The 25696-nt window shown below is 50.5% G+C and overlaps 1 long non-coding RNA gene across 1 annotated transcript; it reads right to left on the minus strand.

Annotated features, from left to right (window-relative positions):
* Positions 1-5304: 5304 nt before the first annotated feature.
* Positions 5305-15467, minus strand: LOC129049841 (uncharacterized). The gene is made up of 4 exons (XR_008513217.2): positions 13498-15467; positions 12893-13032; positions 5753-5941; positions 5305-5630 (listed from the first exon to the last, which is right to left on the minus strand). It is a non-coding gene; the product is annotated as an uncharacterized LOC129049841 (long non-coding RNA).
* Between the last annotated feature and the right edge of the window lie 10229 nt (positions 15468-25696).

A 25696-nucleotide genomic window follows, 5' to 3' on the forward strand; every position in this document is an offset into this window, starting at 1 on the left:
AGCCAGGGCCCAAAGCCACCTGAGGGGATTCTCTGTGTGCCACGACCTCCTCACCCCACGGTTCATCCTCTGCCCTTCTCTGTCCTGCCTAAGGCCCAGGGGCGGACCTCACTCATGGCCTGGGGGACTCGGCCCTCTGGCTCCTGTCGGGCCCAGAGACGGGAAGCCCAGACTGGAGATGGGCAGAGAGAGAGGTCTGGGTATTTCTCCCCTGCTCCCTCCTTGCCTCAGCACCAAGATCCTCACAATGGCCTTGTCCTGTGACTCCAGCCTGTGTCAGGCCCCCTCCGGGTCTCCCTGGACTCTCCGTGCCTTCAGGCTGAGGGTCTCACAGCTTCCCACTGCAGCTGGCCCCTGGGTGTGGCCAGCTTTAAACCTGCTCCCACCTCCGCAAAAAGTCCCTGTGTTATACTCCCTTCTTGTGTGAGATTTTGTTCAAGGCAGGATCCGAACTGGTAGAACCACCATGACGAGGTGGCTCTGCATGTCTCTGAACCTCAGTTTCTTCATCTATAAAATCATAGACCGGGCATGGTGGGTCACGCTTGTAATCCCAGCACTTTGGGAGGCCGAGGTGGGTGGATCATTAGTTCAGGAGTTTGAGACCAGCCTGACCAACATGGTGAAACCCCATCTCTACTAAAAATACAAAAATTAGCCAGGTGTGGTGGCGGGTCCCTGTAATCCCAGCTACTCAAGAGGCTGAGGCAGGAGAATCGCTTGAACCCAGGAGGCAGAGGTTGCAGTGAGCTGAGATCTCACCACTGCACTCCAGCCTGGGTGACAGAGTGAGATCCCACCTAAAAAAAGGGGGGGGGAATCATAATACCCCCTTATCCCTGTCTTACACTGAGGATTGAATGGCTGGGAATATCCGTCTCCCCAAGCGGGCTATGGGCCTCTGAGGGCACAGACGCTGCCATATTTTCCCTGCTAGCTTCTAGACAAAGCCTGGCATAGGAGGGAAGTCCTGGGAAGTGTTTTCTTAGCAAATGAATACAGTTATTCTACTTCACTTAATAATGTTTGACTTGTGATTTTTAAATAAAAGGTCAAAACATACAGATGAATTGCATCTTGTGGAAACCCAAATTTTAAGGTTTCCCTGCAGCATGGCGTGACAACGTGGAGTCTCAGTGAACCCACAGCACCGGTATTCAGGGAAATTCCCCTCCCTGCCCATTTTAAAACCCATGCAGAAAGCACCTAACTCAAATGTAGGTGTGGCCGAGGGCACTGCAAACTCTTCCTGCTCTCGCCACCAGGAGGCGCCACGCTAGCTGCTGAACCCTGATCCTCCTGCCCCGCTCCACGTTGCACCAGGGTCGCTGTGCGCCGAGTGGCGGGCAGCGCCCGGGCACCAGGGTGAGAGTGGAGCCTTCTGGGAGGGGCACAGGGTGGACTCGCCCCATCGGCTGAGTTGAATGAACTGAGGTGGCAGATGGGTTAGGAAGGATCACTTCCAAGGAAGTCAGGAGGCTTCTTGGGACACAGGGATGCCAGTGTCGGAGAGCCAGGGCCAGCTGCGGGGCGTTGCCTGCAGAGCCCTTGCACACAGGGAGGGATTGGGGGCGGGGCGGGGGTGGGGAGAAGGCGCACCCCCTCCGCAGGCCTTGGGGCTGGGAGGCCGAGGAGAGGTGGCCCGTGGGAGTCGGCGCTTGGGCAGCTGCCTGACTGACCGACCACAGGTGAGAAAACGCCCTGGCACTAAGCATCGGCCGAGTTCGCACCTCCGCCCACCCGTGTGGCCTCTGCATCCTCTTCCTCCCCTGACAGCCTTCAACAGTCAGGGCCCTGACCCCTCACGCTATCAGAGCCCCAGGAGGGGGTTCAGTGGGGAGGGTGAGCTTGCGCTGACCAGACATGCCAGATGGCCAATGGGCAGGTCCTTCCAAGGACCCAGGCACCCCGCCCAGGCACACCTTCCCCACAGGGCTGCTGCACCTGCTCCGCCCAGCCGGGGTTCAACAGAAGGTCATGGTCCCCGCTCATGTTCAAAGTGCAGGGCTCCGAGCCCCCAGCCAGCCCAGAGGATGCCTCCTCTGTTTCCCAGGACGCTCTGCGGTGATGCCAAGGTCCCGGGCCACCTCCTCAGGCGCTCCATTGCTCTTCTCAGCCAGCGTGGGTGTGGATGTCACAACCACGTGGCACTGCCACCAAATCACACATGTGCCCATGCCGTCCTCACCCACCCTCAGTGATCAGCAGGTTCCTGGGCACACGGCTGGCTCCTGTGCAGCACCCGCAGGCTCGAGTCCTCGCCCAAACACAACCCGGGCACTACCGACCGTGCTCGGCAGGACTGGCCTTCACGCATTGTTCGCTCACCCGAGGTTTATTAAGGGTGGACACACATGCACACGTGCACTCACAATCACAGCCATGCACCCACGCACATGCATTCACACTCACGCCCACGCACATTCACTAACACTCACACCCATGCACATTCACTAACACTCACACCCATGCACCCATGCATATGTACTCACACCCAGACACCCACGCACCTATACACATGCGCTCACACACACCCATACTCACAATTCAAGCATACTTATACATGTACTAACACTCCCACACACCCATGCACAGGTACTCACACTAACACGCACACTCACACATGTACTCTCATACACACACGTACTCACACTCATGCACACACACACCCCTCACCCACAGGCACACCAAGAGCCCTGGGGTAGAAGAGTCTGAAGGGTTTCAGGCCCTGTTGCAGGATGTGTCTGCAGCCCCATTCTCTGTCTTCCCCACTGTCTGGCCCAGCCCCTGAGAGCAAGGACATTCCCTTCCTCTCTGTCCCAGGACACCCTCCCCAGTTCAGGCCCCAGGATGAGCAAATCACACTCCTTCCCCAGCAAACCCTTTGGTCACCCTGGCCTGGTTACTGAAGCCTCTTCAGGAATCAAAGTGGCTCTGTGCTCCTGGACAGAGAACCTGACTGCGGGCTGATGGCCTGGGCTCACATCCTGTCCTCACCCGTCTGTTACTAACTGTAAGATCTTGGGCAAAACCCATCTAACATCTCTGAGCTTCAATTTCATTCCAAATACATAGACGAAAACACACCTTTGTCGCCTCTTCTACTCTGACCTAATTGCACGTTATTTCAACTGCCACCTTCTCCTGGAAGCTCTCCTTGATCTCCCAGGCACAGCCAATGCCTCCCTCTCTGGCCACATCATCCCCTATCACCGCCTGTTTCTGTCTCTCCCTGCTTGCTGTGACCTGAAGGCAGAGGCTGACGTGACCCCGGTGCCCCTCACCAAAGCCACCCAGAGCCAGGCCGCAAAGCCCCCATCACTGTCCGTGGAAGGCACCGGAGGAAACCAGAAGGAGAGGAGGGACGGCCAGGCTGCGTGGGGGAGACTCTGTCTCCCAAGCTGCATCTCCCGGCAACATGGAGGATGCTGATCTTCCACGTGTTTCGCTCTCTCCTCCCGCCCCGGCATTTGCCTGAAGAGCAAACTTTGGGCTCGGCAGGCACCCCAGGACTCCGTGGTTCTCTGTTCCTTCCAAGGCTCCAGGAAGCATCTTCTTACTCCAAGAAGTTTGGATCCTGCGGGGGAGCTTCCTGGGGACTCTGTGAAGGGGACTCCCCCTCCCCACCGCAGTTCTCTCTCCCAGTCAGCCCTGTTCCCTGCCTCCAGTTCCCTGGGGGAGAAGAGAGGGTTTGGAAGAAGGTCTGGGAAGAGGCTGGCTGGCCTGAGACAAGGCCAGCCCCTGGCTCTGTCCAGCTAGTGTCCCCAGCCCTCCCCACCCCGTGACGTGCGCCTAGCCCTTGGCTCCTGACCTCCTCTTCCGGGGTTTTATGCAGTACTGGTGCCCCTCAAAACTCCTGCCTGCTGCATCTCCAACCCAGGCCCTGTCCCTGTGGATGGTGCTGGATGCCGGCCTCTGTGAGTCGTGTCCTAGCCTGATCCAGCCCCTCCTGACCCCAGGCCGCACATACCCAGTGCTCTGCCTGGCTGCCCTAGCCCAAAAAAGAACATCTGGACACGTTCCTCCCTACCAAGTTGACGATGCGTCATTTGGAAAATCGTCTTGGCCAAGGCTGGTTTCCAGCCCTGTAGGAGTGAAGAGCAGAGACCACAGATCGGGACAGTGAGGTTTGAGCTTGGCCTCCCTGTGACGTTACCGCGGAACATGGGATTCTGTGTCCTCATCTGCGGAATGGGGACATTACCCGACCCAGGGCAGGTGCAGAAGCCCATAGGACACATGTGCCCAGCCCCTCCCTCCCAATGACCCAGCGGCCCTGCCTGGGGAGACACTGGCTATGAATGGGGGTCCAAATTTGTTCACCTCCGCTGTACCCCACACCCATCCCAGGACTAATACACTTCCAGATATTGTGACTAAGGACACAAGCGTGGCCAGACCTGAATTTGAGTACACCTCCCTATGAATTCGCTGTGTGACCCAAGACAAGTTACTTAACCTCTCTGGGCCTCAGTGCTATCATCTGTAAAATAGGGATAATAATGGGGATTAAATGAAATAATGTGCATAAAATGCTTGGCACAGAGACTAAATGTTAGCTGATTACTGTTGTTGGTATTATGATTATAAGTTATCTGTCTGGAAGACTGGGGGGCCAGGCTGCCCGGGCTCTATTTGTCTGAGGGACAGGGAAGCCTCCTGGGAAGGAACTTACTCTAAGGAAACACCAAGGCACAGAGTCCTTTGCCCAGGGAGGCAGGCCCTGGACACGTGAGTCTGGGCACAGGATGGTGGGTGCCTCTCACCCTTACTCCGGGGACTCACGGCTGCACCCAAGAGGGACCAAGCCGGGCCAAGTGATCAAGCCCAGCCAAGCCTTCCCCACACCTCTGTGGGAGACTGGGGCAATAGTGGACCTCTGGGGTCCAGAGACGTTGGGGACCCAGGCTCTGGCAACCATGGGAGGCAGGCAGGGTGCAAGGGGCCTCTGGTGGGGGCCAGGGCCAAAGCAGAGACTGGCGGCATCCGAAACCTCTTGGACCCCGCTTGGGGGGGGGGGGTCTTTGCTTTCTGCCATGGGAGGCGACACTGAAGCACAGAAATACTGCCTTGTGGCCAGAATCATGATGCTGTTTGTACCCCCTGATTTTATGAAATGAGAAACATGTTTGGGTTTCCCTTACCAAAAAAAAGGTTAATTGGGAAATTCGATGGTGTCTTTTGTGAAGACACTCCAGCCACCTTTCAGCTGTCTGTGGCGCTAGAATGCCTTTCTTCCAGCACACGCTTACAAGGAAGGATGCTTGTTTATTCAACAAATATATTTTTTTCATTTTGATTTTTAATCGACAATAATCGCATCTATTTATGGAGTACAATGTGATATTCTGAAATGTGTAGACATTGTGAAACGATTTCACTCAACAAATAGGCACCTTCCATGCACCAGCCCCTGGTGATTCTGTGTTGGACGAGGCAGACCCAGCCTGCCCACTGGAGCTGGTCGGGGAGCAGCTGCCCAGAGCTAAGGGAGCGCAGCCTCAGAGCAGCGCAGGCTCCAGTTCAGATCCCAGCTCGCCACTCACTGTGCGGGGCCTCTGCTCACCCATCTTGCTGGAGTCACAGCATGCCTGACTCAGCATGGTTCCAGGAAAGATGGAAAGAGAAACCTTTTGAAAAATGAAATTTAAAAAACAGTAAAACTAAACATCATACCTTTTCAAATACCTACATATGAAAAACTATATAGTTGTCTTTTTAGTTTAAATGCAGGATTCAGGAGTGTGGTCACCTGGCTGAGGGAGAGCACAGGCCCTCAGTAGAAGCAAGTTATGGATGATGCTCTGGTTCTCGTGTTGGTGGTGGGCTCACAGGATTTATTATACACATACGCACATAAAATTAACACACTGGACCAGTTGTGAGCATGCGGCATAAACCAGGAGCTGGAGTGATCAGATCCTGGGTTCCTGAGGTCCTCCTAAGAAGTAAAAACCAAAATGGAATGGTGTGGACACGGAGCGTGGCTCATAAGAGGCATGTCATGCCTCCTCCCTGTCTCCCGTCCTGGAATATGGCATTTCCTCACTTTGGAAAAGCAGATTTGGGCCATCCCAACAAGTTTTAAAAGAAACAAAAGGCGTGTTTCCCTCCTGAGAAATCAGGGTTCCAGGAGCCCATCCGTCACCACGCAGGCACGTGACAAACTTCGTGGATGGGCCCATGTCATGTCCACCCTGTGACACCACTGCCTGGAGTGAGGCCACCTGTGCCCAACACACTGGGCTTGTGGTGCCGGCCACAGGGAACAGCTGCAGCTGCAGGAGGTGTCGGAGCGCCTCTCACCATTAGCTACCATGTTAGGGTTCTTCAGAGAAACAGGACCAGTAGGATATGGAGATATATAGCACGTATATTAATATATAAAGGAATTGGCTGTCACAGTTTGGGAGATGGGGGAGTCCGCGGGCTGGAAACCCAGGAAGAGCTGATGCTTCCATTTAAGTCTGAAGGCAGCAGAAAGGCAATGTCCCAGCTCAAAGGCCACCAGACAGGGAGAATTCTCTCTTAACTGGGGGAGGGTCTCCAATAGCCTTTTGTTCTATTCAGACCCTCAACGGATTGGAGGAGGCCCACCTGCATTGGGCAGGACCAGCTGCTTTACTCAATCCACCGACTCAAGCATTAATCTCGTCTGGAAATACCCTTGCCCACACAGCCAAGGTAATGTCTGACCACATATCTGGGCACCCCACGGCCCAGTCAAGTTAACACAGTAAAATCAACCATCACAGCCACCAGGGGCCCAAGTGAGAGCCCGGCATCCATGCACCCACTTATCTGGCCCAGGAGACTGGCTTTTGCAGGCCTGCACTTTGGCGTCATGGCCCGGCCTACGTCAAGGGCAGCATAAGACTCTGCCGGGAAGGTTCCTGGTGTCGTTGGTAGACTGAGGATGCTGGCAATGCCATCACCCCACCTCCTCCGTGAGTCGCCAGATTTAGCAAATAAAAATAAAAGAACTCCCAGTTACATCTGAATTCAGGTAAATGATGAGCAAGGCTCGAGTGGATATCCCATGTGATCGTTGCATGCATTCCGTGCGTCTACCCCCCTCACCACTTCATCCTGTTTTCCTACCATTCTGTTTCCTTCCAATTCCCTTGCTTCCTTCAGATTCAGAGGGATGGACAGAGACTAGGAATGGGGCCAACCTGTCTGCCCTGCCCTACTGTCTGCATGAGTCTCCCTCCAATGGTCCTACTGTGTGTGCTGGGCCCCTGGGCGGCCTCCCACCTTTGGCAGAGCCCTCCTTCTCCTCTCTGTCCCCTCTCCTCTCTCCTCTGCCTGGACCGAAGTGCCTTGTTCCCTTGGTGCTCAGCTTTTGAATGAGATCATGTTGCTGGAGCATGACCTATCCATGCCCATCGCATGATGCTTGCGGCCCTGGTTTTCCAACAAGTGACCTGAGCCACTATGGGTTACCCCTTCCATGGCATTTGTGTGGCCTCCAAGGTTCCTGAAGGGCAGACATCTTGGGCCATGGGCCTGAAGAGCCTCCAGTGGATGCACTGGTTTTGTGGCCACCCAGTGGGCAAGAGGCTTCTGTTCAGGGGGCCTACAAACCTTGAACCCCAGCAGACCTGCATGATGGCCTGTGATAGACGGTCATAAGGGGCAGGTATCCTGGACTGAGAGGCAGGACCTCGTCTGCTACATCAGGTTATTGTGTGACCTGAGCGATCTGCTTCACTTTCAGGCTGGTTTCCTCATCACCAGGGCCCTGCTTGTCGATCTCAAGTTTGGTCCTCCACCCAAAACCCAGTGATTCTGCTTATGGATAAAGCAGATGATCCGGCCAGTGTCAAGATTAGCAGAATGGAGAGGCTCGGCTAATAGCCAGTCTTCCCCCGAATAAATATTCATCCATTTGCTCAACAAAAAAGCAAAGATTTGCTCATTGATAGAGCCTAGAACAAAATCATCCACACACTTGAGATGCTCACAAAGGCTGACTTTCAGGGATGCCACTTGAGTGGGGATAATGTTGGAAAAGTGATTTGGTCTTCCAAGATTAGACATTGAGCAGCCCTCTCTGGCTAATGCCAAAAGGAGCCAGTGGAACTTGACATTGGCTGGAGTTCAAGTGTTACCATTTTATTTGTGCTGTGCTTTGAGGGGCCATCAGAGAATGAGGGCCAAAGGAAGACAGAAGTGGAGATGGGACCACCTGACCAGCCACCGTCTCCTGACTGCGCTGTACAGGACAGAGTGGACCTTGCTGGATGTGAGAGAATGGGCACATGATCCACTGCTCCCCCTGCTGTGAGATTCAACATCATCTCAGTGCCAAGCTTTCCCCCAAACGACTGGTTGTGACCAAGTGATCCATAAGAGCAGTTTATAAGGTCTTCACCCCCTTCACAATAGCAATAAAATTCATCCAAGCCCCAGGCCTCAAATCTAATACATCACCTAAGCCTGAAACTCAGTACATGGGGAAACTGAGGCTCAGAGAGGAAGGGAACATGACTTGCCAGGATTGCACGGGGAGACAGAGTCCTGCTCTAACCACTGAACCCACTGAAGAACTCCATGTGGCCCCATCACGGGACCCCTGCCCCATAAAACCACCAAGATGCCAGCTTCAGTTTCAACAGAGTGTGAAATGGAGCGGCCGGTGCAGGGAGGAGGGAAAAAGCAGCAGCAGCATCTGCACAGCCGGCAAGGCTGCATGTTCCCCGCTTTGGGCCACGGGAGGGCTTTACCTCTGCAGGATGGTGACTCCGCACACCAGTAACTATTAATTGTATGGCTGTGGAAAACCAGACATCAGTTTCAAAGGGACTCCCCCTCCAGTTTCGAGACAAGGACAGTTGGATGATGGAAAGATTCTACGCTGAGACCAAACATACATCAAGCCAGTTTTGGCACCGTCTGGAATCCAGGCTGCACTTGGGGCCAGCTCACCCCCTCCGCCAAGCTCTAACATGTTGCCAGCCTCTCCCCGGGTCCTTGTGCTTGATGAAGGGACAGCCCGAGTAGACAGAGGAGATGAATTCCAAGAATTTGATCTTTCAACACCCAAGGCACTGGAGCCTGGGGGCGAGAAATTCTTTCCTGTGTCTTTAAGCAGCTTCCATGCTTCTCAGCGCCAAGCAGGACAGCCCTAGATCTTCTGATCTCTTCTCACTCACTCATCTACCAACAAAAAGGCAGGGAGCACCTACTGTGTGCCAGGCCACTGCAGCCCAGAACCCTCCTGTGCTGGGGCCCCTGCACGCCCCCCCTCAGGGCACACACTGCCCCATCTTGCACCTGCCTCTGTTGTGTCTCATTCTCCCCCCAGACCATGAGTGTTCATGGGCAGAGACACAATACGGTCCTTGGAGATGATCAGGTTAAGATGAGGTCGCCAGGCATGGTGGTTCACACCTGTAATCCCAGCACTTTGGGAGGCCGAGGCAGGTGGATCCAGAGGTCAGGGGTTCAAGACCAGCCTGGCCAACATGGTGGAACCCTGTCTCTACTAAAAATACAAAAATTAGCCGGGCGTTGTGGTGTGTGCCTGTAATCCCAGCTACTCGGGAGGCTGAGGCAGGAGAATTGCTTGAACCCAGGAGGTGAAGGTTGCAGTGAGCCAAGATTGTGCCATTAACTCCAAAGTTTAGTGGTTAGTGCCCACTCCAGCCTGGGCAACAGAGCAAGACTCTGTCTCAGAAAAAAAAAAAATGAGGTTATGAGGTGGGTCCTGATCGGACACTGCTGTGTCCTTACGAAAGGGGGAGTCTGGACACAGACAGCCTCCTGGGAGAGCACCACACGATGATAAAGGCAGAAATCAGAGTGATGCCTCTACAAGCCGAGCAATGTCACAGATCACCAGAAGCCAGGAGACTGGCCCTGGGACAGAGCAGGAGACAGTCAGCCCTGCCGAACCCTCAATCTCAGAGCCCCCAGCCTCAAGAACTACAGGACAATAACCATCTATTGTTACACTGCCCAGTGTGCCTTGCTTTGTGATGGCAGCTGATATGGTTTGGCTGTGTCCCCACCCAAATCTCATCTCGAATTGTAGTTCCCATAATCCCCACGTGTCATGGGAGGGACCCAGTTGGAGGTAACTGAATCAAGCAGGGGTTTTCCCATGCTATTCTCGTGATAGTGAGTGAATTCTCACAAGATCTGATGGTTTTATAAGGGGCTTTTCTCCCTTTCTTTGGCACTTTTCCTGCCGCACTGTGAAGAAGGTGCCTTGCTTTCCCTTCCCCTTCTGCCATGATTGTAAGTTTCCTGGGGCTTCCCAGCCAGACAGAACTGAGTCAATTAAACCTCTTTCCTTGGCCAGGTGCAGTGGCTCACGCCTCTAATCCTAGCACTTTGCGAGGCCAAGGTGGGCAGATCACTTGAGGTCAGGAGTTCAAGACCAGCCTGGCCAACATGGCAAAACCCCATCTCTACTAAAAATACAAAAATTAGCTGGGCATGGTGGCGCACGCCTGTAATCCCAGCTACTCGGGAAGCTGAGGCAAGAGAATCACTTGAACCCAGGAGGTAGAGGTTGCAGTGAGCTGAGATCGATCGAGCCACTGCACTCCAGCCTGGGCAACAGAGCAACAGAGTGAGACTCCATATCAAAAAAAAAAAAAAAAGGAAAGAAAGAAAAAAAAACCTCTTTCCTTTATAAATTACACAGTCGCAGGTATTTCTTCATAGCAGCGTGACAATGGACTAATACAGCAGCCTTAGCAAGTGAATAGAAATTTGGGTGGAAATGTGGTGAGAACGAGTGCTAGTTGAACGTGTACAATGAGATAAGCCAACATCTTGCCTTTGAGGTAGGCGGCTTCAGAGTCAGGTGCAGCTGATGACCACGCATGCAGAGCATTTTTTACGTAGCAGACAGACATCCTCTCACACTTCCGTGTCTGCTCGCCTGGCCCTGCTAGGCAGTCACTAGCACCACCCTCTACTTAGACACGAGAAGAAGGGATGTGGCTGGGTGGCTTGCTGGGGTTGGCTGTGGGACGTGAGCCCAGGTGGCCTGACTCCAGAGCCCAAATTCCTAAATGACAAGTTCTCCTATTCTGCCAGCAGGTGTATGCTGGCCCCAGCTCTGCCTTTCACTGGCTGTGCTGCTTAAACACACCTCTGTGAGACTCGGTTTTCCCATCTACAAAATGGAGTCTTCCTCGAAGAAGACATGAGGAAAGGAGCCAGGTTGGGGGCGTGCCCAGGACTGAGCCTGCAGAGGTGACTTCCTTGGGGGACAAATAGGACAAGGACATGTGTACTGATGGTTCTCAGACAAGGTTGACCGTGCTGAGGGCCATCTGAGTCAGACAGAGAGGGGGCAGAGGGGTATGTATGCCACCTGCACAGGTGCCATCACACCGTCACCCCTGGCAGGGGAGAGAGCTGGGATGAGGACACTGTCACCACATCCTGAGTCTGAAATCCAGCGGGTGTCCAAGCGAGCCCAAGGGAAAGGGTCTTTCACCCATCACCATGCTCAGGAGAAGCCAGTGCTTGGGCTTGTGCCCTGGACCTTAGCATGCTGGGCGCTGCAGGTCCCTGTCCCGCCATGGACTTTGCAGGGAAGAGTGAGAGCCTCTCCAGCTGCTCATCCCTGGTCCCACTCACGTGGCCAAAGACAGTGCGGGAGGGTGGGAGCGGTGACGGAGAACAAGCTTGCATAAAGGCCCACCCTTAGGCCACCTATCTGCACAGTTACCCAGCTGCCCACACACACTAGGCGTTTCACCGGCTCCTCTCCCACCATGTCGTCATGGCCTTGGTCCCCACTGAACAGGAGCCACCTGGAGACAGCGGGCTCCCCTGTTCCCCACTATTGCCCTGGCTGTGCAATCCCTGCCCTGGGCAATCCGCCCCCTCCACTGCCGTGGGGTGTCCTTCCCGTGCACATCAGTTAGGGCACATACCCCGGCCTGGAAAGGACAGAGGCCCTCAGGAGCGAGGCCAGGAGCCCCACGGCATTCGAGGCTCTCCGCTCTGGGCCTGCCTGGCCTCCCAGCTTCCACCTCCTCCATTGCTGACGGGGACCTTCCCGTCACGCCATGCACAACCCCCACGCGCGGCTAGGCTCCCCCCAGGCTTTGTGCACGGTTTCTTCTGCCAGAAATGCTCTTCCCACCCTTCCCCACCCACAGAAGCCCAGCGCTTGGTTCAAGCATTCTTCAACACACCCCACGGCTGTGGCTCCCGCAGCCTCTGTCTCGCCTTCCTGCTCCAGAGCTCTACTCGACGTGGAAATCAGATGAATTCCCTAAAATATGCCAAAGAGCTTGCATCTGTCCTGCGTGAAAACCAGCCGTGGCTCCTAAGTGTGCAGGAAACCCCATCTCCTCACCTGGCCTCCACCTCCTGTGCCTCTGTGCCTGCCAGCCGTCCCCTCTCACACCCTCTACTTGTTCTCCTCCCTCTTTGGGGCTAGACACACCTGGGTTTACATTTCTGTTCCCAAGTGACTTTGGACCTGTCACCCATTCTCACTGAGCTGAGTGAGGTGTTTTTTGTTTTTGTTTTTGTTTTTTGAGAAAGGGTCTCACTCTGTCATCCAGGCTGGAGTGCAGTGGCACAATCACAGCTCACTGCAGCCTTGACTTCCCAGGTTCAAGCACTCCTCCCACCTCAGCCTCCTGAGTGCTGGGGCTACAGGCACACACCACCATGCCCAGCTAAGTTTTTGGATTTTTTGTAGAGATGGGGTTTCACCATGTTGTGAATTGGAACTTTTTAAGTTTCCTTGCAGCTCTGAGGTTCTCATGAGGGAGGAGACGCCAAGTTGGGAACATCTGTTCAAGGGGTCGCCAGGCCACTTGGAAAAGGAGTCTCCCGGAGTCGGCCCCCCAAGAACATCTGCAAAGGGCTCATGTGCGACCCTGCAGTTCGATCTACATAAACCACTAACCTTTGGAGTCTTAGAGAGGATTAAAATAGGAAACCATCTCCGCCTCCCACACGGGGTAGACAGTTTTCACAGTTCACACAGCTCTTTGGCTCAGAGATCCGGGGCTGCCGTTCCAGCATTTTCAGACATGACGATCAATACTTTAAAAATGGATTAAAAGGAAAGGTGAATAGCTATGACAGCAGGATGTCTGGTTACCAAGGCCTTCACCTGCCTGCCGGGATATCTCCTTTTGCTTCTGAACAAGCCCAGAGTGGGACCTGCACATGCACACACAAGCACACACACATGCCTGCACATGCCAGCGTACAGACACACACAAGCACACACACATGCCCACATGTGCCAGCACACAGACACACACAGGCACACACACATGCCAGCACACAGACACACACAAGCACACACACATGCCAGTACACAGACACACACAAGCACACACACATGCCTGCACATGCCAGCATACAGACACACACAAGCACACACACATGCCCACACGTGCCAGCACACAGACACACACGCATGCCCGCACAAGCCAGCACACAGACACACACAAGCACACACACATGCCTGCACATAGAGACACATGCATGGACGCTACTCACTGGTGAGTTTTCTGCGAGGCCGACAGAACTTGAGCTCGGGGGCTCCTCACTTGCAGGGCCCCTTCTAAGGTCTGGAAGGAGCAGAGGGTCATGGACATAGAGGAACAGCCAAAGTCAAGGCTGGAAAATTAGGAAAAGTCAAATCCAAGAGGAGACCAGCGGGCCAGGGTGAGGCTTTCCATGACAACACCTGCGAGGAGAAAGAACAGTTCAGGTGGCTCCACATTTGGGCACAGAGTTGGTCCCGAGAGATGCCCTTGAGGTCACCCATCCCCACCATTCTGCAGATGAGGAAATCCAGGCCCAGTGAAGCAGCAGCCTGCTGTCCTTACCCCTGCGACCTGGACACAGGTGGCCTTTTCTTCGGGCTACCAGCTGGTGGTGGAAGGACATGAAGGCTTGGCCTCTGGTTCACCCAGAACAACGAGCTCCAGGGAGTGGCATTTGTTCATCGGACAAATATTGATTGAGCTCCTCTGTGCCAGAGCCCCAGCTAGGTCCTTTGGGTTGCAAGGTGCAGTCTCTGTCCCTGGGGAGCCCCAGGTCTGGGGGAGACTGCCCTGGCAGTGCTGAGCGGACAGCAGGGCAGGAGGCCATTCAGGAAGGGGGATGCTGGAGGTGAGGGGTGAGAGCTTCCAGGAGCCACAAGTGGCTTGGCAAGGCTAGAGCACCGGGGGGCGGGGGAGCCATCCACTCGCTGATGCTTGCCTGAGAGTTGGGGTGGGCTCCTGGCATCAAAGCCACCTCTCCTGGAGCTCCTGGCGCTCCTGGCTCTGAGAACCCAGACGAGGAACCTCCCTCAGTTCCTATCTAACAGTTTGCTTTCTGGGCAACCTTTCCCATCTCCGAGTTACATGCTCGGAGGAGACTTCAGAGTGTTGCGCTGACATTTCAACTTCTCCAAGCTGCTTGTCACCTCCATGTTTTATTTCTATGCAGCATGTAAGAGGGCGGTATCTGGCCAGCGTGGAGCCCAGTGAACGGGTCTGGCCTTTTCCCATGGAACATTTGAAAGGTTCTTGGCAGGATCCTGAATACCTATCAGAGGGGGCTGCTGAGCCCACTGGGAAAGCTCCAGGGAGAGGGAAGAGAGTACCAGAAACCAAAGAGACTTTCTGAACCTCCAATTCAAGGAAAGCACCTGCTGGCGGGTTCCACCGACCAGGGGTTACAGGAAGGCAGGCTTGTAAACCTATGAAAGGCAACCTGCCGTCAGAAGCTATGTGATTTAGGGGAAAGCAGCAGGACCTGGAGCCAGAGGACCTGTGTTCCAGTCTCAGCTCCCAGCTCTCCCTCTGTCTGGCTGTGTGAGGCTGGTCTGCTTGCTGACCATGTCTGGGCTCCAGTCTTGTTCTCTGCATAAGTGGGATAATAATAAATAGCTCATGGGGGTCCCTGGCCTTTGTAAAATGTCCAAGCTTTTTAAAATAAAAAATCACCATCTGTACAGGAGGGATTATTGCTGTCATTAGTAACAGACATGATGAAAGGAAGATCCTGAATCCCTGAGTCACCAGCAGGAGCAGAACTGCCCACTAAGCTCGATGGCTCACTCAGGACCAACACAGAAAATGCCACTCTGTGTCTTCACTAAGCCACTACATTTGGGGAGCATCTTTGTAAACAAAGCTCAGCCTCCCCAGTACTCACACATGTTCCTTTGTTATTCACCTTCCCAGGGCAGGGCTGCAGCCCCTGAGAGTACCATTATGTGCATGATGCCAACGATAATGGCAAGTTGGCTGTGCAGCACACAGGTCGCCAGTGACTTCTGGAAGAAGATTAGGGAGGAGTGTAAAGACTTTCAAGTTGAGCTGCGTGGGGAGGAAAAGGAGGGGGGTTCATGGGAAGATCATATGGGGTCAAGGGAGAGTTTTCAGAAAGTTCTTATGTTTATTACAATATTAATGAGAAGCTGGGCACGGTAGCTCACACCTGTAATCCCAGCACTTTGAGAGGCAGAGACGGGAGGATTGCTTGAGGCCTGGAGTTTGAGACCAGCCTGGGCAACATAGTGAAACCCTGTCTCTACAAAGAATTAAAATTTAAAAATTAGCCAGGCCTGGTGGTGCATCCCTGTGTTCCACGGGAGGCTGAGGTGGGAGGATCTCCTGAACCCAGGAGGTCGAGGCTGCAGTGAGTTGTGATTGTGCCACTGCACTCCATCCTGGGCAACAGAGTGAGACTTTGTCTAAGTAAATAAATAAATAAAAACGTGAGTGGGAAGGAGCCAGATGTTGGGGAGAGAAGAAGACAAACATGTAGGAGGGGAGGCCTTGACTGAATATAAGGTCCCTAGGAAGAGCGGGAGACAGGACTTAGTACGCAGATAGAGGGATCGACCACTTGTAGGAGAGTGGACCCCTCTCAAGTAATTGCTGTGAATATTTAATAATATAAACCATGTCAAGTACTTAGCACAGCAACCAGCACTTAGGAAAAAGTATCTGATGTTAAATGATATCATTTGAGACTGGGAATAAATGTTCATTTTGATTAAATGCCTTTAGGCCTCTTTGAGATAATCATGTATGTTTTTTCTTATGTAATTTATGGATGTGATTTCTTATACTAATAGGTTTTTTTTAACATTAAACCATTCTTACATTCCTGAGACAAAGTCTACTTGACTTTGATGAATAATTAACATGCTATTGAATTTGACTGGTAAGTATTTTATTTAGAAATTTTACATCTATGTTCATAGGTGAGATGGGTCCATCATTATATTCAAGGGTCAGCTTTGGTAGATTTTTGGTGATGAGCTTATTTTAACTTTGCAAGATTATTTGGGTCGTTGATCTTTCCTTTTTTTTTTTTTTTTCTTTTTTTGAGACAGAGTCTTTCTCTGTTGCCTAGGCTAGAGTGCAGTGGCGTGATCTCGGCTCACTGCAAGCTCCACCTCCCAGGTTCAAGCAATTATCCTGCCTCAGCCTCCCAAGTAGCTGGGACTAGAGGCACCCCGCCACCACACCTAGCTAGCTTTTTCATATTTTCAGTAGAGACGGGGTTTCACTGTGTTAGCCAGGATGGTCTCGATCTCCTGACCTCACGATTTGCCCCCCTTGACTTCCCAAAGTGCTAGGATTACAGGCATGAGCCACCGCACCCAGCCCTGGGTTGTTGATCTTTTCTACACTGTGGAAGAGTTATTTATATTTATATTTATATATTTATATATACATATATACACACACATACATATATATATACACACTCTGTTCCTTGCATATTCTAAATAACCTACATTTAAAACTACCTGAGAGTCAGAGGAGACGAAAAAAAACAAACTACCTGGCCTGAAATCTTCTTTTGAAAATATTTTCATGAAAATTTTAGTGAGTTATATAATTATTAAAGTTTTTTGTATCTTCTCAAGTTGTTGTTGTTGTTGTTGTTGTTTGTTGTTGTTGTTGAGACAGCATCTTGCTCTGTTGCCCAGGCTGGAGTGCAGTGGCACAATCTTAGCTCACTGCAACCTCCACCTCCTGGGTTCAAGCGATTCTCCTGCCTCAACCTCCCGAGTAGCTAGGACTACAGGCACCCACCACCACACCCGGCTAATTTTTGTATTTTTAGTAGAGATGGAGTTTTGCCGTGTTGGTAGGCTGGTCTCGAATTCCTGACTTCAGGTGATCCACCCGCCTCAGCCTCTCAAAGTGCTGGGATGACAGGCGTGAGCCACCACGCCCTGCCATTCTCAAGATTTTTGATAATTTATAGTGTTCCAGATAACTGCCTATTTTCATTGATATTTTCAAAGCATTAGCATAATTATTACATATGTTATTCTTTATGTAAATCAACTCTGCAATTATATTCCCTTTGTTGTGTTATGTGTATTTTGCAACTTTTTATTTAACTAGAGTTACCAGTTTATTGAAATTCCTTCATTTTTCAAATTAGCTCACATTTATCTATCAACTCTGTTTTCTTCTATATTGAGTTTGGCTTCATCTTTTTTAATTTTATTAGGATTGCTTTTCCCTCCTTTTCTAATTTATTGAATTGAATGTTTAAATCATACACATTTGAGCTTTCTTTTTGGTAAACAATGCATTTAATACTATGACTCTGTCTTCAGGAATGGCTTTATTCTTATAAGGAATAGAGTTTTTATTTTCATTACTTTCCAAATATTCTGTAGATTGTATTTTGTTCCTCTGTGTTTCAGTAGTTAAGAAGATTTTTTTTTTTAAAAATTAGTTACTTATGGTTTAATTTTGTTTTGATCAGAAAATGTGATCTGTGCAACATACGTTTTTTGGAACACAATAGGATGTTCATGACCAGTGTATCCTCGGTTCTGGTCAGTGTCCCATGGATGCTTGAAAATAAGGTGAAAATGAGGTGCATTCTTTACTTCTGTGTGCAAAAGAAGACACATTATTGATTATACCATTAAAATCTCCATTACCTTATTTTTTATCTGTTGATTTCTCATTGCTTAAAAATGATGTGTCAGCCGAGCTCAGTGGCTCATGCTTGTAATCCCAGCACTTTGGGAGGCCAAGACAGGCGGATCACCTGAAGTCAGGAGTTTAAGACTAGCCTGACCAACATGGAGAAACCCCGTCTCTACTAAAAAAATTACAAAATTAGCCAAGCGTGGTGGTGCATGCCTGTAGTCCCCGCTACTCAGGAGGCTGAGGCAGGAAAATCTCTTGAACCCAGGAGGCGGAGGTTGCAGTGAGCCGAGATCGCACCATTGCACTCCAGCCTGGGCAACAAGAGTGAAACTCCGTCTCAAAAAAAAAAAAAAAAAAATTATGTGTCCAAGCTCTCTCTACAATGAATTTCTATCGCTTACTCCAAATATTTCTAATAGTTTTGCCTTACAAAGTTTGAGGTTAAGTATTATACCCACATGGTAGATTAGACTTACTTCCTTCACCAGACCTTTTTAGCCTCGTGGTTGGGATCTACTTGATCTGTTAGTAACACTGAAAATCTTGGGGTTTTTCATTTAAATTTGAATTAGTCTGACATATATTTGCCTTGTGTGGGGGCAGGGTGCGCACATGCATGCATGCGTGTGTGTGCATGTGTGTGCATGTATACGTGTGCATGCATATGTGTGCATGTGGTTTTTAGATATATATACCTGAGCCCCTTGTCTTTGTACTTCATATGCTGTTTCCTCTTCCCAGAATGTTCCTACCTTCCATGATGATCTTCTCACCATCACCTCCTCTCATCACCTGCTCTCTATCTCCAGAGAGCATTACTCCATCTCAGTTCAGTGTTATTTCAATACTTGATCAAAGATCGCCTCCTCCAAGAAGCCCTCTGACTTGCTCCTTCCTCTGAACCCAGAACTTTCTCCATCCTTCTCTGAAACACCAGCTACTTTGTAGGATAATGAGTTTTAAAGGTATTTTTTTTTCTATGACCAATATATTTTCCAAATTAAAACTTAGTGTGTGGGATCTGTCCATAACAAGTGTGGTTTGGGAGGGGAAAAAAACCAACTTGATGAGCTTGGAATTTTTCTGAAAAGTCTTAGATATTTGGTTGCTAGATGATTCTTCCTCCACTAAGATAAAGCAAAATAAAATACAGCCGGGCAGACCTGCTAAACCATTTACTATCTGGGCAAGCCGTACCACCTCCCGAGCCTCAAATTTACCATCTGTAAAATTAGAATAACAATGTTGTCATCAGAAGTACTTGGTAAGAGAAAGAGAGGCAGGAGTTAATGTGGTTATAATGAATGAGGATGGACTTTGAAAATTATAAACTCCATAAGCACCAGATAATAAATCCCTTTTAAGTAGGTTCCACGAGTGTCTCCTCTTTGTGTACCCTCCATCCCCGATGTCCCTGTCATGGGGGACTTGGAAAACCCCTCTATCTAGCCTAGCATTTCTGTCACTACCATATAACTCTTTTTCCTTCTTATGGAAAACAGATGGGATTAACAGATTGTAACTATTGTCTCTCGTTCTTAAGCAAGGTACACAAGGATCTGTGTGTCCCCTTACAGAAGACAGGCTTCATGGCTGCCACAGGGACGGGAACATATGAGGTCTGCAAATACCCTCAGACTTCCTCTCTGTTTAGAAATCAAGCTTGCCTGGTGTATCAGTTAGGATCATGTTCAACCACATGTGACTGAAAACCCAAAATAACAGTGACTCAATACAAGAGAAACTTATTTCTTTTTCACATTGAAGAGATCCAGAAGTACGAAATACAGGACTGATGCAAGAGACACATGGCCTTCAGGAACGTGGGCTCTTTCTGGCTTGCTGCTGCACCATCACCGAGCAGTGACCCTCATGATCTAAGATGGCTGCTAGAGTTCCAGCCATCAAATCCATGTTCCAGGTAGCAGGAGAGAGGAAGGATCAAAGAAGGGCAAGCTCCTCCTTTTCAGAGATGACTTCCTGGAAGTCCCACAGGACACTTCTGCTTATACTTCCTTGGACAGAAGTTATTTACTTAGCTGCAAGGAAAACTAGGAGATATATTTCTTCTTTTGATAGTTAAAGTGACAGCTAAAAATCAAGGTGCTGAGATGACCATGTAAGATCAGCTGGCAGGAGATTCCAGGGACTTCCTAGAGGGAAAAGTATAGTAGAGCAAGAGATCTTGCCAGGTTAATCTTGATAGGTTTCTTGAGACTGGGCTTGTTTCTGGAATAGTCTGATTCAGCCACCCTGGCACAAAAAAAAAAGAATAATCTAAAAAGCTGTGACGAGCGTTCCCAGCCCATCCTGCTGTGGGACCGTCCTTCTCTAGTAGCCGTTGTGAAGACCTTCAGCTTCAAGGGGGAGTGTCTGAGTGACATTTAGTGGGAACATGGGGGCCAGTGCCTAGGCTCCGTCCACACCCAGAGTTCTTGGATTGTGCCCAGAGATGAGAGGCCCTGAATCTGATTAGTTTAACTACTAAAAGAGATGTGTGTTCATTTTGTATCCTGAGCTGCTGGAAGAGAAAGCATCAGCTGTCTAAGGAAGTACTGAACTTGGTATAAATGTTCCTAGGATCTGAGTTCCTTATTTTCTGGGGAATCCTTACCAAAGGGCATGATGGCGCAAACTGGGATCCATTTGCATATGTGAATCCTTCACACTAGCATGACACTCATCCTAGATGTGAAAACATCCCATACCCTAAACTACAAAACCTGGATGGGCACTTAAAGGTCACACATGTGCACATACACACACATACAAACACACACACATAGATGAAGAATGAGGCCAGAGAGCAAAGGACTTGGCCAAGGTGGCACAGCAATGGAATTCATCATTAGGAGTCTGAGAGGGAGATAATAATGAGAGTGTCTCAGAGCTACAAATGTGGGAAATGAACTCCTGAGGCCATTCGACCAGAAGATGGTGGGAGATCATTCTTCCCAAAGACAGATAAGCCAGTCCCCAAGGAAGCAGGGCCCATCAAGGATATCCTGATGACTGTCACTCCAAGAGGCTTGCTCCAACCCCTGGAGCCCACTTCCTAATTCAACAAATAAAAATGGCAGAAAAGCAAATGCAGCCACCAGAGCAGAAGGCATGAGGAGGTGGGACCAGGTGGTCCCGTGATTGATGGGCAAATCAATTTGTCCTGGGAAAAAAGTGCCAAACCAAGTGTCCCAAAGTCCTCCATGTCTGTTCTGAGGGAACAGAGATGGAGCTGGACATGTGGACTGATGGAAGGAACAGTGACTGGCACCCAAGGACTGGACCCTAGAAACCTGAGGAATCTTAGCCAGGTCAATGACTGTCCCTTCGAGTCTGTGCCTCCATCTGTGACATGAAGCCTCTGGACTAGCTCATCTCAAAGTGCCATCCAGCTCTGAGTGTCATTCTCTCTGCAGAGAGGTCAGCAGGGATGGGCACGAGCCAAACGGGGAAAGAAGCACTGGCCAGGGAAGGACGAGGAAGAAGGCATCTGGGGACGGCTTTGCATCTGCACCTCGGGCTCCATCTCCAAGGAGCCAGGTCTTCTCTCCATGCCTCTGTTTCCTCATCAGCAAAATGAGAAGGAAAGTCTCCACCCTGATTACCTCACAGAATTTCACTAGGATCCAAGCATAATGCTTTACCAACTGTCAGTCGCTAAGCACATGCACAGGTGGGCTTTTCTTAAAATTGCGCTTTTAGTTCATTGGATAGAGAATCAAGAGATGCAGACTCCAGTCTTGTGATTGTGGAGGAGCCACTTTTCTCTAGCCTCAGTGTCTCCTTGTTCCCATGGGAGGCTGGACCAGCGGATGATCCCAAAGACTCCTTGAAGCTCGTGTGTTGTCATTTCCATGAACCAGGCAGGCTCTCACCTGAGCCTAAAATGCTCTGGAAGGCTGGTAGGGCTGGTGCTGGAGTCCTGAGTGCTCTGATCACAGAGCCTGGACTGGCCTTGTTGATGCACTGATGCTTCCAGCTCCCTTTCTCAGACTCCACAGTGGTAGTGGGGGAAGATAGGAGAGTGTTTGCTGTGTCGTAGTATTTAGGATTGCCCACTAAGCTATTGCATTTGTGTTTTATTTGACTCTAAGTGCCATGTGATGAATAAATGTTCCCAGAGGAGGCATCTGTCTTACTCATTCTGGCTGTAGCTCATGTATGTGTCCATCTTGGCCCGCTTGAATTGTAAATCATTTTAGGTAGGTGGAAAGAAGTGCATCCTAAGCCATCTGTCCATTTTAACTCCAGCACCCTCTTTAATCATTGTATTTTTAATTTTTATGTTTAAATTTAATATATTTAATTGACAAATAACAATTGTACATACTGATAGGGTACATAGGGATGTTTTGATACATATAAAGTGATCAGATCAGGATAATTAACACAGCCATCACCTCAAACGTTTATCATTTCCTTGTGTTGGTAACGTTCAATATCCTCCTTCTAGCTATTTGAAACTACACAATGTATTACTAGGTTTTTGTGGTGTTGTTTTGTTTTGTTTTGTTTTGTTTGAGACAAGGTCTCACTCTATCACCCAGGCTGGAGCACAGTGGCGTGATCATGGCTCATTGCAGCCTCAACCTCCTGGGCTCAAGAGATCCTCCCACCTCACCCTCCTGAGTAGGTGGGGCTACAGGCATGTACCACCATGCCTGTCTAATTTTTGTATTTTTGTAGAGATGGGGTTTCAACATGTTGCCCAGGCTGGTCTCAAACTCCTGAGCTTAAGAGATCTGCCCACCTCAGCCTCCCAAAGTGCTGGGATTATAGGCATGAGCCGCCACACTTGGCCGAAGTATTATGGTTAACTATAGTCATCCCACAGTGCTCTAGGATGCTAGAACTTATTCCTCCTAACTAGCTGTGATTTTGTGTCCTTTAACAAATCTCCCCCATCCCTCCCTTTCCCCTAACCATTGTATTCTTTTAACCCATGAAGACTATCCTCTAGGGGGATGATAGAAAACAAGACTTCATAGAATACTGTGGAATTTTGTCAGGGTTTCATAACCTTGGCTATTGTCCTATGGAATGTGACGGGGCTCTACGCAATGTCCTGGGTGACACTGATGGGGTTCCAGGAAGGCTGGTGAGGGATCACCGAGCATTTCACAAGTTGGGGGAGCACTCCCACGAGATCTGGGATGGAGCAGCCAAGAAGAGCCAGGCTTATGAATAAGGTGGATGCAGGGGCAGCCAGGGTGGGGCTCAGAGTTGGCCAGGCCCAGACCCGATACACAGGAGAAGCTCAATTAAGCTGTAGGTGCAGACAGTAGAGTCAGGTCAAAGCAGAGAGGGAGGGACGGGAGCATTCTAGAAGACAGTGAAGGAAGGGGCTCTGCCAGGCTGGGGCAGAGGCAAGGGCAGAAGAGCCAGGAAGCACTTGTCTCCAAAGACAATCGAAGACCTCCCTGGAGACTAACAGAATGAGCACTTGGATCTGGACAACTCACTACATAAAGGAAAAAGATGATGATTACATTCCTGCCACATCCATGTCCTCATGCCGCTCTTCATTCTTATTCTTTCAACCTGCAACCCCCACCACAAGTCACAAGCCAGTCACCCCTCCTCCCACCTCTTCCCGCCGTAGAAGGCCGGTTCTGCACAGAGGCCTCACGGTCAGGTGGCAGCACCAGGACCCTCAAGAAGGTGAGAGTGGGGCCAGGACGTCACTCCATATTTCAAGGGACTGAATGGATTCCATTTCAACCATGTTCCAGCCTTGCAAATACATGCTTCCAATTTTCATCGGCCTGGCCACATCATCTACAGCAGCACCCACTAATTACATGTATCTTTGCTTAAAAATCCCAGAGAGCAAATCAAATATTCTCCTTAAATTTTATTGTGTTTAGTAGACTTTTTTCCCCCCTCAAAAACATGAGTTTCCTGTTGGTGGTGGTGGTGGTGGTGGAGATGGATTAAGCCAAAAGGGAACCAATGGCCCTTATCCTCAACCCCTACCAGACTCTGAGACCTGGAGAACAGGGGCAGCCCCTGCTTCTTCACTGTGCCCCAAGATGACCCACACAAGACCTCGAAGGCTGTTGCAGGCACCACAGATATATTCATTTAATGAGCGAATGTGGGCCCCAGGTTGCAGTTTCTTGCTCCTAACTCCTAATGTGGACACACAGCCCCCAACAAAGTCACCTTGCTGCACACAGGCATACACACACCACACACGCCCTCCAGCCCACAGACCTTTTGGACATCCCTAGAAGGGTCTTACATAGACTTATGCACAGAAACAACAGCTGTGGGCAGCCATGGGTGTCCCCACTTTCCCCTTCCTGCTTTGGGCCCTTCCACCATACACAGCCCATCTGCCTGGCATCACCCCCTCTCCCCGAGAGGCACCTCAGTGTGCCTGGCTGCTGCCACCACTTCCGCAGGTCACAGCTGCATTCCCTGGGCAGCACTGTCTGCTGGCTCTGAGGGCCGGGACCTGCAACGTCCTCAGGGCTTCTCAGAAAGCTCTGGATGATGGCGAGGAGAAGGGAGAAGGGACTGATCCACTTTACCGTTACCTCTTCCACCAAGCAACAGGGTGCTTGAAGAGCCAGCCCTCATCCAGATGGTCGGACTTTCTGCGCTAGCTAAGTCTGAATGAATGAGGTTTACATTTCTACTCAGTTACTCATCAACAACATGCCGGTCAAACACAATCTCCTGAGCAGTGCCCGCGAACCATTCTTTTGTGACTGACACCATGCTCGGTGCTTTGTACAGATGAGTTAGTGAATGAGACCCATAATTGCTAGGGTTCAGTCGGCAGAGGAATAAAATGCAGCCATCAGTAATTCAGAAAAGGGTGTTCATGTAAAGCAGCAGTTGGTAAGCTTTTTCTGCAAACAGAGAGTTAATACTTTTGGCTCTGCGGGCCACACAGTCTATCACAGCTACTCAGCTCTGCCACAGTAATGTGACAGTGGCCATTGACAACAGGCAAATCAATAGATGTGTGTTCCAATAAAACTTGATCTGGTATTTTTTTAATTTTAATTTTTATTATTTTTTTTTTTTGAGATGAAGTCTCTGTCACCCAGGCTGGAGCGTGATGGTGTGATCTCAACTCACTGCAACCTCCACCTCCCAGGATCAAGCGATTCTCCTGCCTCAGCCTCCCGAGTTGCTGGGATTACAGGCATGTGCCACCACGCCTGGCTAATTTTTTGTATCTTTAGTAGAGACGAGGTTTCACCATGCTGGTCAGGCTGGTCTGACTTCAAATGATCCGCCCACCTCAGCCTCCCAAAGTGCTGGGATTACAGGCATGAGTCACCACGCTGAGCCTTATTTTTAAATTTTTTTTAGATATCGGATCTCTCTCTGTCACCCAGGCTGGAGTACAGTGGCATAATCGTGGCTCACTGCAGCCTTGAACTCCTGGGCTCAAGCAATCCTCTCACCTTGGCCTCCCAAAGCGCTGGGATTACAGGCATGAGCCACTGCACTCAGCCTCAATAAAACTTGATTTGTGAAAATAGGTGGGAGGCCAGATTTGGCTTATGGGTTGTGGTTCGCTGACCCTTCCTTGGTTTAGGGTAACGTTAGCTGCTGCTAAAAACGCAGCTGAAAATGTACAGCTGGAAGTTTACCTCTCGCTTGTGAAAAGCCCCAGAGGGGCATTTCTGGGCTGCGGGCAGCGCTCCTCGAAGTTTTGATTGAAACCCCAGAGTCCTGCTGGCCCGTGGCTCCAGCATCTTCTCCAGGGAGGTTGCTGCGGCCACTGTGTGCAGCAGTGTCAAGCCCGTAAAAGGGCAAGGGACAGGCTG

Source organism: Pongo abelii, chromosome 15 (assembly GCF_028885655.2).
Source record: "Pongo abelii isolate AG06213 chromosome 15, NHGRI_mPonAbe1-v2.0_pri, whole genome shotgun sequence".
Taxonomy (NCBI): domain Eukaryota; kingdom Metazoa; phylum Chordata; class Mammalia; order Primates; family Hominidae; genus Pongo; species Pongo abelii.